Source organism: Herpailurus yagouaroundi, unplaced genomic scaffold (genome assembly GCF_014898765.1).
Source record: "Herpailurus yagouaroundi ecotype Mexico unplaced genomic scaffold, PumYag 188, whole genome shotgun sequence".
In the NCBI taxonomy this organism is placed as follows: Eukaryota; Metazoa; Chordata; class Mammalia; order Carnivora; family Felidae; genus Herpailurus; species Herpailurus yagouaroundi.
Window position 1 is genome coordinate 13233469 of NW_024412419.1, and position 11553 is coordinate 13245021.

At 37.5% G+C, this 11553-nt stretch overlaps 1 long non-coding RNA gene across 1 annotated transcript in view; it reads right to left on the minus strand.

The window, feature by feature from the left end:
* Positions 1-7960, minus strand: part of LOC121044138 (uncharacterized) — a 213909-nt gene extending 205949 nt beyond the window's left edge. The window contains exon 1 of the long non-coding RNA XR_005797160.1: positions 7898-7960. This is a non-coding gene — a long non-coding RNA (uncharacterized LOC121044138). The remainder of the gene's footprint in view (positions 1-7897) is intronic.
* Between the last annotated feature and the right edge of the window lie 3593 nt (positions 7961-11553).

Genomic DNA, 11553 nt, shown 5'->3' on the forward strand with positions numbered 1-11553 from the left:
GGTAGTTTTATTTTCAACTTTTTGGGAATTTCCATACTGTTTTCCAGAATGGCTGCACCAGTTTGCATTCCCACCAACAGTGCAAAAGTGTTCCCCTTTCTCCTCATCCTCACCAACATCTGTTGTTTCCTGAGGTGTTAATTTTAGCCATTCAGACAGGTGGATGGAACTAAAATGTATTATGCTAAGTGAAAGAAGTCAATTAGACAAAGACAAATATATGATATCACTCATATGTGGAATTTAAGAAAAAAAACTATGCATATAGGGGAAGGGGAGGAAAAATAAAATAAGATGAAAAACAGAGAGAGGCAAACCATAAGAGGCTCTTAACTATGAAGAACAAACTGAGAGTTTATGGACAGGAGGTGGGTAAGGGGATTGGCTAAATGGGTGATGGGCATTAGAGAGGGCATTTGTTGCAATGAGCACTGGGTGTTATATGTAAGTGATGAATCACTAAATTCTACTCCTGAAACTAATACTATCAATACTATACTATATGTTAACTGATTTGAATCGAAATAAAAATATAAGATCACGAAACTGTTTTGATACAACCAGAAGTAAGCGAGTAAGCCTCCCTCTCAGCCTCACTAGCAGTGAGCTCTCACCAGTAGACTGAAGAAAAAGAGGTATCATTTATTGATTGGAATAACTGTAGTTGCTTTGAGGTACATATTTTGAGTTTTTCAGATGCAAAATACAAGGCACAGGCAACGAAATTGCAAAAGATCACATGGACACTAAAGGGAAGAGCTAAGCTTCAACCTACTCTTTTTAGATTAAATTCCCTGTTTTTCTTCTAATCCAAATTGCCATTCTTAGACTGATTGTGGGGATCGACTGGATGAAGACAGTTTATATAAAAATTCAATGGCCTTCTAGAGGATTATTTTATATTCCACAGAAAGGATAGCCCTAAATACAATTGCATTTTACCACTGGTTTTGCAAGTCTAGCTTGCACTCTCATGATATGCTAAGGCAAATGCACATGTATGTTCCTGAGTTTCTAAATAATTATGTAAAGGATAGTTCAAACTGAGTTCACATTATTTGACAATAAACGAAAATCCAGACTCCTTAGGATGTCAGTTACATAGTCTGATATTGGCATCCTAGAGATTTATGAAGGCTGGATGGAAATTTGACCATTTTTTGTCACATGCCTTCATATTTCATTCCGGTTCTGCCATCATTGTCAAAGCCTTATGGTATCTGAATGCACAAAGCCTGGTTATTTCGTAGACTGCTGAGTTGTTTAGTCAGTTGCCAAGTTTCATGGAACAAATTACATTCTTCATACTCCCTAAAGTGATGAAGCATCAGAATTCACATTGATATCATCTCTGCTCTGCTATCCAGAAATGCTAGTCTTATGAGGCAGCATTTCCAACCAACATTATGTAGCTGACACCACAATGAAGAGCAGCAAAAGTATTCTAGGCCATTGTAATTGCAGGCATGCCCAAGGGAAAAAAATGGTAGCCATTGACTACTCCTGTTGCCAGCACATATTAAAATCAGGAGAAGGAAGACTGGTTAGAGTCAAGACTCCCAAATATGAAATGAAGTTATATATCTGGACCTTCATCCCTATATTCTATCTCCTCACTGCTTTTATCCTAAACCATAAACCCAGAATCTGATATGATAACTTAACCTCAATTCTAGATTATGTTCTTTGCTGCTAGTAAGGTTCAACCTTATCTGGTCCTGACTATGGACTCTACGGTAGACTAATCTCCTTACCCTACAAACCAATTATATTATATCTACCATAAAAGTATGTACCATAAAAGTTAATCTGAATGTTATTTTGCTTCCAACAGAATCACTTATAAACAATAAAATAGCACAAAGATTGATTTGATCAATATTTTGAGTTAGAATGAGCCGTCAGAGAGCTCCACACAGCTTTCCATCTTGTCATTTTCATTAATCTTAAGGTAGATAAATCATATTAATTAAATATGTTGCTCTAAATTGGATGGTATTATAAACTAGGGAGAAAGGACCCAAAGAATTGCAATTGCAATTGTAAATTGCTGGGTAGCAGTGGTAAACAAAACACACAAGATTCATCTCAGGAAAGGAAAAGCTCCTAGAAGAAAGTTTATATGTTTATTTTGGCTGCACTTTATTTCTTTTTTCTTTTCTTTTCTTTATTTAAATTCAAGTTAGTCTTGGTTTCAGGAGTAGAACCCAGTGATTCATCACTTACGTATAACACCCAGTCTCACCCCAGTAAGTGCCCTCTTAATGCCCATCACCCATTTAGCCTACTCCCCTCCCACCTCCCCTCCAGCAACCCTCAGTTTGTTCTCTGATTTTAAGAGTCTCTTACAGCTTGTCTCCCTCTCTGTTTTTATCTTATTTTCCCTTCCCTTCCCCTGTGTTCATCTGTTGTGTTTCTTACATTCCATGTGTGAGTGGATAGGATATTTGCTGCACTTTAAAGAGAAATAACACAAATATAGAAGACCTAGAAACTGACACTTGCAAATATACAATTTGTACAGATCACAAAAGGGAAGCTACAACTTGGAAGGGAAAAGCTCATCTAAGTCCATTAAATCCATCAAATGATGCTGGTGTGAACATTCAAGTAGCTGTGTTAGATACACTTTTCCTGCTCAAGTTCACTACTCTGGGCACTAAGAAACAGTGTCTCACCTTACCAGTTATTATCTGCATGAGTTTGGGCAAGGTACACAAATTCCCTAAGTGGCAAATGCCTTATCTGCACAATGAGGATAATAATAATTTCTACTTGGTGGAATTGTTTAAGAATTAGATTTAAAAATGCACATAAAAAGCCTGAGAAAGTACTTGTTATTTAGTAGGTGTTTGATACATGTTCACAATTTTTAAAATTTGTTGTTGTTGTTGTTTTCATTTTTCACTGGTCCTCACAGATTGTACATGGTGCTGCTTTAAGGTGAAAAAAATATTTAAAATGATAAGAGAAATGTATAAGCAAAATAAGGTCTAAATCTGTCAATCCAGGTCTAAAACTATAAATTTAATTAGCAGGAAGGAGTGAAGAGACCATGTCATAGGCAAAGAGGACTAGAAAGATAAGTTTGAATACCAGACCTCTAAAAGTTTACAGTCTAGAGAAAAATACAACTAAGTGTAAAGGGGTGCACTGATTTCAACCACACAGACACATGTTAAGTGTTAAGACACATGTTAACTCCAAATGAAAATATCACTAAATCTGTATTGAGGAATTAGAAAAGCCTTCAGAGAGGAAATGACATTTGAATTGTTGCTTTAAAGATGAGTGGGAGTTGTGCAAATGTAGAACAGTACTGCAGCATCGTAAAGGTGGGGAAGAATGTTTTTGGAGGCCACACAGTTAAAAAAAAAAGCATGGAGTGAGTAGTTTGATAGATCTGAAGCAGAGAGAACGAGAGCCAGGAATAGAAGAAAGAAGAGAGGGAAAAGATTCAGCTGAGAGAAAGAGAAGTCCAGTTTGCTAATACATGGAGTGGCATGCTAGAAGTTTAGACATTGTCTTGAGGACGATGTCTTGAGGACAGTACTTGAGGGAAAGATAAGTCTTCGGAATGCAACCATGGAATAGGACTGCAAGGAATCTGTGAGAGCACAGATGACGTGAGTGTATATCCTGGTCAAGAGAATCTCCGAAGGAAGAAAATCTCCACAGACGATATATAAAGGTTCGATCGAGGGGGCATACACAGTTCCTTGAGCTATGCTCTGAGGAAAGAGTAAGGGCATACAAATGATAGATCCTAGAGTTTATTGTGCTGAATGGACACTTGAGAGTCCGTCCAGATAAGAAGCCTCCTGTTGTTGTAAAATGCTGACTCCCTGATCTGTTGGTCAGGAAAAGTTTGTATGGAGTTTTCCAAAGACCCACAAAGCCAGGTCTACTATGGGCTAGGAGGAAAGATAGAAAGTATAGCTGAATCACCCTTCAGAGGTAAAAGAAGCTGTTGATAAGGGACTATGGAAAGGAAATCCAGAGCCAGTAAGAAGTACTGTTTTTGTTACCCACAGTATGAGGTTTTTTTGTTTTTTTGTTTTTTTTCCTTGAAAAATGTCTGGTGGGGCACCTGTGTGTCTCAGTCAGTTTAGGGTCTTACTCTTGATCTCAGCCTGGGTCTTGACCTCCAAGTCAATAGTTCAAGCCCAGCATTCAGAAATGTCAGGGAAGGGTCTGTGGGGAAAGGAGAAACACATCTATCAAGGACCAAGTTTGGAAGGACTAACTTTGGAAAAGGCAGGAAAACAAATATGGGTTTTGCAGATGTAATACTTGAGATTGAACTCCAACTCCATTATTTGGCGACTGTAGGATCTTGAATATATTTTTTAAATTGTCTTAAGTTCCAGTTCCTCATCAGCAATGTGGGGATTACGGCACTCATATCACAAGGCTGTTGTGAGGGTGATGAATGATAGAATATGTCAAGCATATAGCTCATAATAGATGCATCACACCAGTGCAAACATACTAGTTTCTCTGCGTCACCTCCACCGCTGACTAATCCTAGCAGCCTGGAGGTATGGAACACACGTCTTTTTTTTTTTTTTTTTTAACATTTATTTATTTTTGAGACAGAGAGAGACAGAGCATGAACAGGGGAGGGGCAGAGAGAGAGGGAGACACAGAATCTGAAACAGGCTCCAGGCTCTGAGCTGTCAGCACAGAGCCCGGCGCGGGGCTCGAACTCATGGACCATGAGATCGTGATCTGAGCCGAAGTCAGACGCTTAACTGACTGAGCCACCTAGGCGCCCCCAAACACACATGTCTTGATAACTTTATCCCAGCTCTTTACAGCATTCAAAAGCATGGAAGAAGGGACAGAAGCATCCAGGCTTCAGACATGAAGAAGACCACAAAAACTTGCCCTGGCTCTCTGATTTGTTCTTTTGGGGCCTTTTGTTTTTTATCATTATTTCCAGTATCATTAGGAGAAAAGCTGGTGGTTGCTTTTAGTGCAAGTACTTTCCTGATAAGCTGTTAATTCCATGGGGCTCATCTTCATATGGCTTTAAAGGACAAACAGTATAGTATAGATTCAAAAATACTCTCTGTTTCATTAAAACAGTATTCATAATCGATAGCTTCAGTTATGCCTGACAGCCTTTGACCATCAATTCCTCAAAGGGAAGTTCAAGTAATGATATGAATTAATTTGTTTTAGTCAACAGGTATTGGGAATTTGCAGCATCTTTTTTTTTTTAATGTTTATTTATTATTGAGAGACAGAGACACAGAGCATGAGCGGGGGCGGGGGGGTGGGGTAGAGAGAGAGGGAGACACAGAATCTGAAGCAGGCTCCAGGCTCTGAGCTGTCACCACAGAGCCCGATGCAGGGCTAAAACTCACAAACTGCAAGATCATGACCTGAGCCAAAGTCGGTCGCCTAACCAACTGAGCCACCCAGGTGCCTCTGCAGCATCTTTTAAAAATCACTAGAAAAAAAAAAATTCACTTCTATTATTTCCTGAGTTGCAGACTATGTTATCAGTAAGAGATGACTAATTCTCTACTTCTACTGTACCTCCACTATACCCTGATTCCCCATCATCTTATTAACATAGCATTCTTAAAAATATCCATATCACCTAAATTTTCAGAATTTATCTAATATCTTCTAGAACACAGGCCTGCAACATTATGAAGAATCATAAACTATTAAAATTAAACTATGGTAATGTCTTGATTTACTCACTGAATACATAATAAGAGTGCTCTCTCTCATCATTATTAAGGGACCGAAAATGTTATAATGCAAAGAGTTGATAAGAGTCAAGTGAGGTTAGTTTTTCCAGGGCCTTGAACAAGTCACTTCACCCTCCAGTGCCTCAGCTTACCCATCTATAAAACTAGGGTGATGGTTGCCCTGGCAACACCTCAAATTCTTGAGAACATATTTTTAAAATGTTATTGAAAATTATAACACACAATGTAAAAGTCTGATGGAATTATTGGTATTGGAAATGGTGCAATTTATGTTGAGTTGTAAAGTGTCAGTTTATCAAAGACTTGTTTTCAGCATTGAGTTCACTAATGCCTGACTCTCTCTAAAAATAACCAGCAATTTCAGTAAATTGTGAAAGGGGAACATTTGCACGGCTTCCTGTCAGTAAAGACCATTTATGTGCTTGAAAGAAATGCCATTTAGATATGACAAATATAAACCCTGAAATTCTCTATAACTAACATTGCTCAGCAGAGAGAAAACTCACTCAGAAACCTACCATGTCAACAGGATATCCTGGCATAAGAAAGCCTTTATTCTGATAGGTGAAGTTGAAGACAGTTCATAAGACTCACTTTTTTTAAACTTTTTTTTTTCAAAGTCCAATGATTACCACCTTCTAATTTACAAACATATGGTGGTGACTCCCCAAACTATCTCTAACACATGTGACTCTGTTGAGATTAAGCTCCATTCATTCAATAGCCAATCAGACATTCTATGCTCAACATATCCATGACTAAACTTTTCAGCCTCCACATTAAGTGTGGTCTCTCCCATTCTTCACACGGTCGTGACTGGTTTCCTCTTGCACAAGTCAAAACCTATTCAGTCAACTGAGCCACGGCTCTGCACTATCCTGGGTCTGATTGCCTTGTATATACAAAACATCCTTCTTTCATGCCTCTTGTGTGTTTGGCTCTGTGTCTAATTCCAGATGTACTTAAAGCAACCTTATTCCACCCATACTCCAATAAGTAGTAGGTAGAGAAAGAGTATGGAGTAGGAAAACGGAAATGAGGCCAGCAACATTTTTTGCTTGATTCTAGGACTAAGAATTAATGTTTGACATGTCCAGAGATGTTGAATTTGATCATCTTTTTTGGTGTTGAGAGAAGAGACTTAAATTTTCAAATGCTGACTCGCCACTTACTAGCTTATGACCTGGAGAAGGTCATTTGGCATATCTGACTTCATGTCTGCTATAAGCAACCAACCAAAGGAACAATCCATCTATGTCTGTATCCCCACTCAGTTCCAGAACTCAAATCAAATTCACTATAATGAATAGTGCCAACTACCTTAAAAACGTTCTAAGTTGTCTCCTCTCTACTATTTTTCCCTACTTCAGCCATTATCCCCAGAACAAAGTGATTATTCTAAAGATCTATTGCATGCCATTCCTTTTCCAGGTACTCATTGGTAGCTTCCCATTATTGAGACTAAAATCCGTATCTGAGGAAGGGCCACCAGACTTTCTCACTTCCTGGATATCAACACTATTATTCACTGTGCCGTAGGAGTCCTGACTTTCTCTCCATCCTCTAGGCAGAAACATTTTCTTCCCACGGGTGCTTTGATCACATACCCTTTCTACCTGGAACACCATGGGGATTTGAATGGATGGCTTCTTCTCAACAATCAAGGTTTCATAGTAAATATATTCTTCTAGAGAGAACTTCTCTGTCCACCCAGTGTAAAATAGGTGCCAGTCAATATGTTTGTTTCTAAGAGGGTATAGACTTCATCTATTTTGTAGGCTGTGGTATCCACAAAGACTAGAATGGTGTATAATACATAAAAGTCACTTTTCAATAAACACTAGTTGAATTATTTAATCAATCAATCAGTGTAATAGCACCATGCTTATTTTCTTCACTGTCTCCATCATATAGTATATTAATATCAACCCTTAATTTGTTTAAGTTGTTGATCGTCTCTGAAAGAAGGTAGAGAGCTTGTCAGTTTTGGTTACTGTGTTTCCAGTACCCAGAACAGTGCTTGGGGCTCCAGATGCCAGATTCATATGATTACTATATGTCTCACTGAGCTCAGTATAATACTATGCACAGTGCAGCCTCCCAAATATTGGTAAGTCTGTTTTGATGTGAATTCCTTTATTTTCCACTACAAACAATAAAATACTCACCTGAGGGGTTAACTCTACCCTAAGGCCACAGAGAAGCAGATCTGATCCTCTGTCTCAGCACCTACCAAGAAGTATTTATATATAAATATACATATACATATACATATACATATATATAATATATAAATATATATAATATGTATAAATATATACATATATATGTATAATATAATATAATATAATATAACATAATATAATACAAATATTAAAAAATATATATTTGATTACCTTCTAACCCCCAAATTGGGACTCTGAATTTACTTAGGTACAAACACCCATCTGACACATACGTGCAGCCTCAATTTTGAACGTGGCTATCAGCACCATGATAAGTATATGTTTTTGTTTATTTGCCTTGCTTGTTTATTTGTTTAAAGGAAATGTCTGGTCCTCCAGTTTTGTTTATTAGTTTGAGTTTTAAAAGGATATTACATTTAGATACAGAAGATGCTCTATTTTAAATAAATTACAGTTTTACTTTTTTCCTCCCAATTCATTAGCAATTTGTTTCTATGATATAGTAGATCTGTTTTTAGAGATGATAGATGATAGATAGATAGATAGATAGATAGATAGATGATAGATAGATATACAGATAGATAGATAGATAGATAGATAATAGATGATAAACAATAGATGAACTAAAATGGCAGATATTTTTATAGTGCTGTCTTTGGCTTTTATATTTTATATTTTCTGCTCATTTGTTCTGTGGGAATTTTATATTTGCAAAGGTTTCATGTGATCATCCACAAAATCTTCAGTATCTGCTGTACTTTCTCATGGTTTTAAAAGCCTATTCTTTTTATTTATAGGTATTGGTGGAGTTGTGTCCTCCATTTTATTTTTTCTCCATTGAGGTAAATTTTACATAAAGTTTTTTTTTCTCTTAAGTTTATTAATTTTGAGATGGGGGGTGTGCAGAGAGAGGGAGAGACAGAATCCCAAGCAGGTTCTGTATGGTCAATGCAGAGCCCAACATGGGGCTTGAATTCATGAACCATGAGATCATGACCTGAGCTGAGAGCAAGAGTTGGATGTTCAACCAACTGAGCCACCCAGGTGTCCCTAAATTTTACATAAAGTTCTCAGTTAAAGATATACTCATTTTATTAAGGTGTAATGTTAATACATTGAAATCTGTACTTTCTAGTGTATGGTTCTGCAAGTTTTGACAAATTCATACGCTTGTGTAACCACCATGACCAGAACACGGCACAGTCCCAGCCCCCCTCCCCCCCCCACACACACACACCAAGGAACTCCTCTGCCCAGTGTAGTAAAGTCATCACCTAGTCCTTAGTTCTGACCAAACACTGCTCTGTTGTCTGTGTCTGGAGTTTCACCTTTTCCGGAATGTCAAATAAATGGAATCATACAATATGAAGCCCCTTAATCAGGCTTCCTTTACTTAGCAAAATCTGTTAAAATGTATTCATGTTTATTGTGTGTATTAATTCATTTCTTCTTATTTTCCGAGTAGTATTCCATGGTATGGATTTATTCCACTGTGTTTATTCACTCACCAGTTGTGGCAGGCAGGTTAATGGCTCCCTAAAAATAACCATGCACCTAATCCTTAAAACATGATTGTTACCTTACATGGCAAAAAGAGACTTTGCCAATGTAATTAAATTTGCAGGCCCTGAGATGGGAAGGTAATCCTGGCACAAATATAATCACATGAATCAGAGAGATGGAAGCGTCCGAAGGATCTGCTCACCTATTCCTGGTTCTGGAATGCAGTGTCCATGTGTAAGAGCCAGAAAGGAGCCTCCAGGAGCTAAAGTGGAACCCACCTGACCACCAGCAAGAAGACTAGACCTCAGTCTTATACCACATGGAACGGGGTTCTGCCAACACCTGAATAAGGAAATACATCCTTCCCTAGAAACTCCAGAAAAGAATAAAGCTTTGCCAATGCTTTGATCTTAGCCTGGAGAGACAGCTAAGTAGACTTCTGTCCTCCAGAAACATAAGATAATCAATCTGTGTTGTTTTCAGCCACTAAGACTGTGGCAATTTGTTGCAGCACCCATAGAAAATGGAGAGATCAGCTGAAGGACGTTTGGGTTGTTTCCAGTTCAGGATAATATTGAAAAAAGCCACTATTAACCATGAGGTACAGGTTTTTATGTAAATGTAAGCTTTCATTTCCTTTGAGTGGAATTTCTGGGTTGTATGATAAGTGCATAAGTATTAGAAATTGTAAAACTGCTTGCTATATGTCATTTTTCATTTTTCATTTTCACTTTCTCAATGTATGAGGGTTCCCACTGGTCTGAATCTTCAGCACCCCTTGCTATGTACAGAACATTTTTCATTTGTTTGTTTGATAAGTATTTGGTGTCGTCTCATTGTGGTTTTAATTTTCATCCTTAATGGTTAATGATTTTGACTTAATAAAGTATGTATTCAAATCTTTTGCCAAACTTTCATTGGGTTATTTTCTTATTATTGGGTTTTGAGTATTTTTCATATAGTTTTGTGTGTTGGTTTCCTAGCACTGTGAATATTACTACGAACTTGGTGACAACACCCATGTATTATCACATCGTTTGTGTGTGTCAAAAATCTGGCCATGGCCAACTGGCTTCTCTACTCAGAGTCTTACAAGCTAATTCAAGGTGTCAGCTGCTGCATTCTCAGCTGGCCTCATCTGGAGCTCAGGATCCTCATCAAAGCTCAGTCAGGTTGTTGGCAGAATTCAGTTTCTTGCTGCTGTAGGTGGGACCAACATCCTGGTTCTTTGCTGACTCTTGGCTAGGGATGCTCTCAGCTAATAAAGGCCACTCTGAAGTCCCAGCCAAGTAGCATTTTCACAACCTGGCTGCTTACCCAGAATCCCTCTCCATTCTCTATGATGGTTTCCTAGCACTAAAGTAATTATCTTATCACATTCCCTTTATTATGTCATCTAATCAAGGGACTATCCCATCATATTAAAAGGCTTAGCCCATATTCAAGGAGAGAGGATTGTATAATGCTTATGTATCAAGGGACAAAAAAAGCTGGGGACCATCTTAGAATTCTGCCTACTGCATCTGGATAGATATAAGTCCATTGGAAGATATGTGTTTTACAAATGTTTTTTCTCAGTCTTTCACTTTTCATTCCTTTTTAAAAATATTTTGAAGAAGTGTTTAATAATGAAGAAACCAAAGTTTTCATTTTTTTTCTTTTTATCTATCCTATTTTTAGTGTTGTATCTAAGAAAGCTTTGCCTGACACAAGGCACAATGATTTTCTCCTGCTTTCTTCTCAAAGCTTCATAGTTTTACATTTTCCATTTGAATATATGCTCTATCTTGAATTAATTTTTGCTGTGCTACATGGTATGGGTCAAAGTTTTGTGGGTTTTTTCTTTTTTTTGCATATTAATATATAATAACTTAGTACCAAGTTTCAAAATCAGACAGAGTGAACCCTCTATTTGTTTCCCTTCAAAATATTGTGACTTTTTACAATTGTATTCTATATTTATATTTATATATAAGACAAAATAGATTTGCCCTGCCAGATCAATTTTAGAATCAGGTTGTCAATTTCAACCGAAAGGAAAAAGATCTTGCTGGGGCTTTGATTGGAACTGTGTTGAATCTACAGATAAGTTTGAGGAAAACTGACCTATTAACAGTAATGAGCTTTCCTCTAAA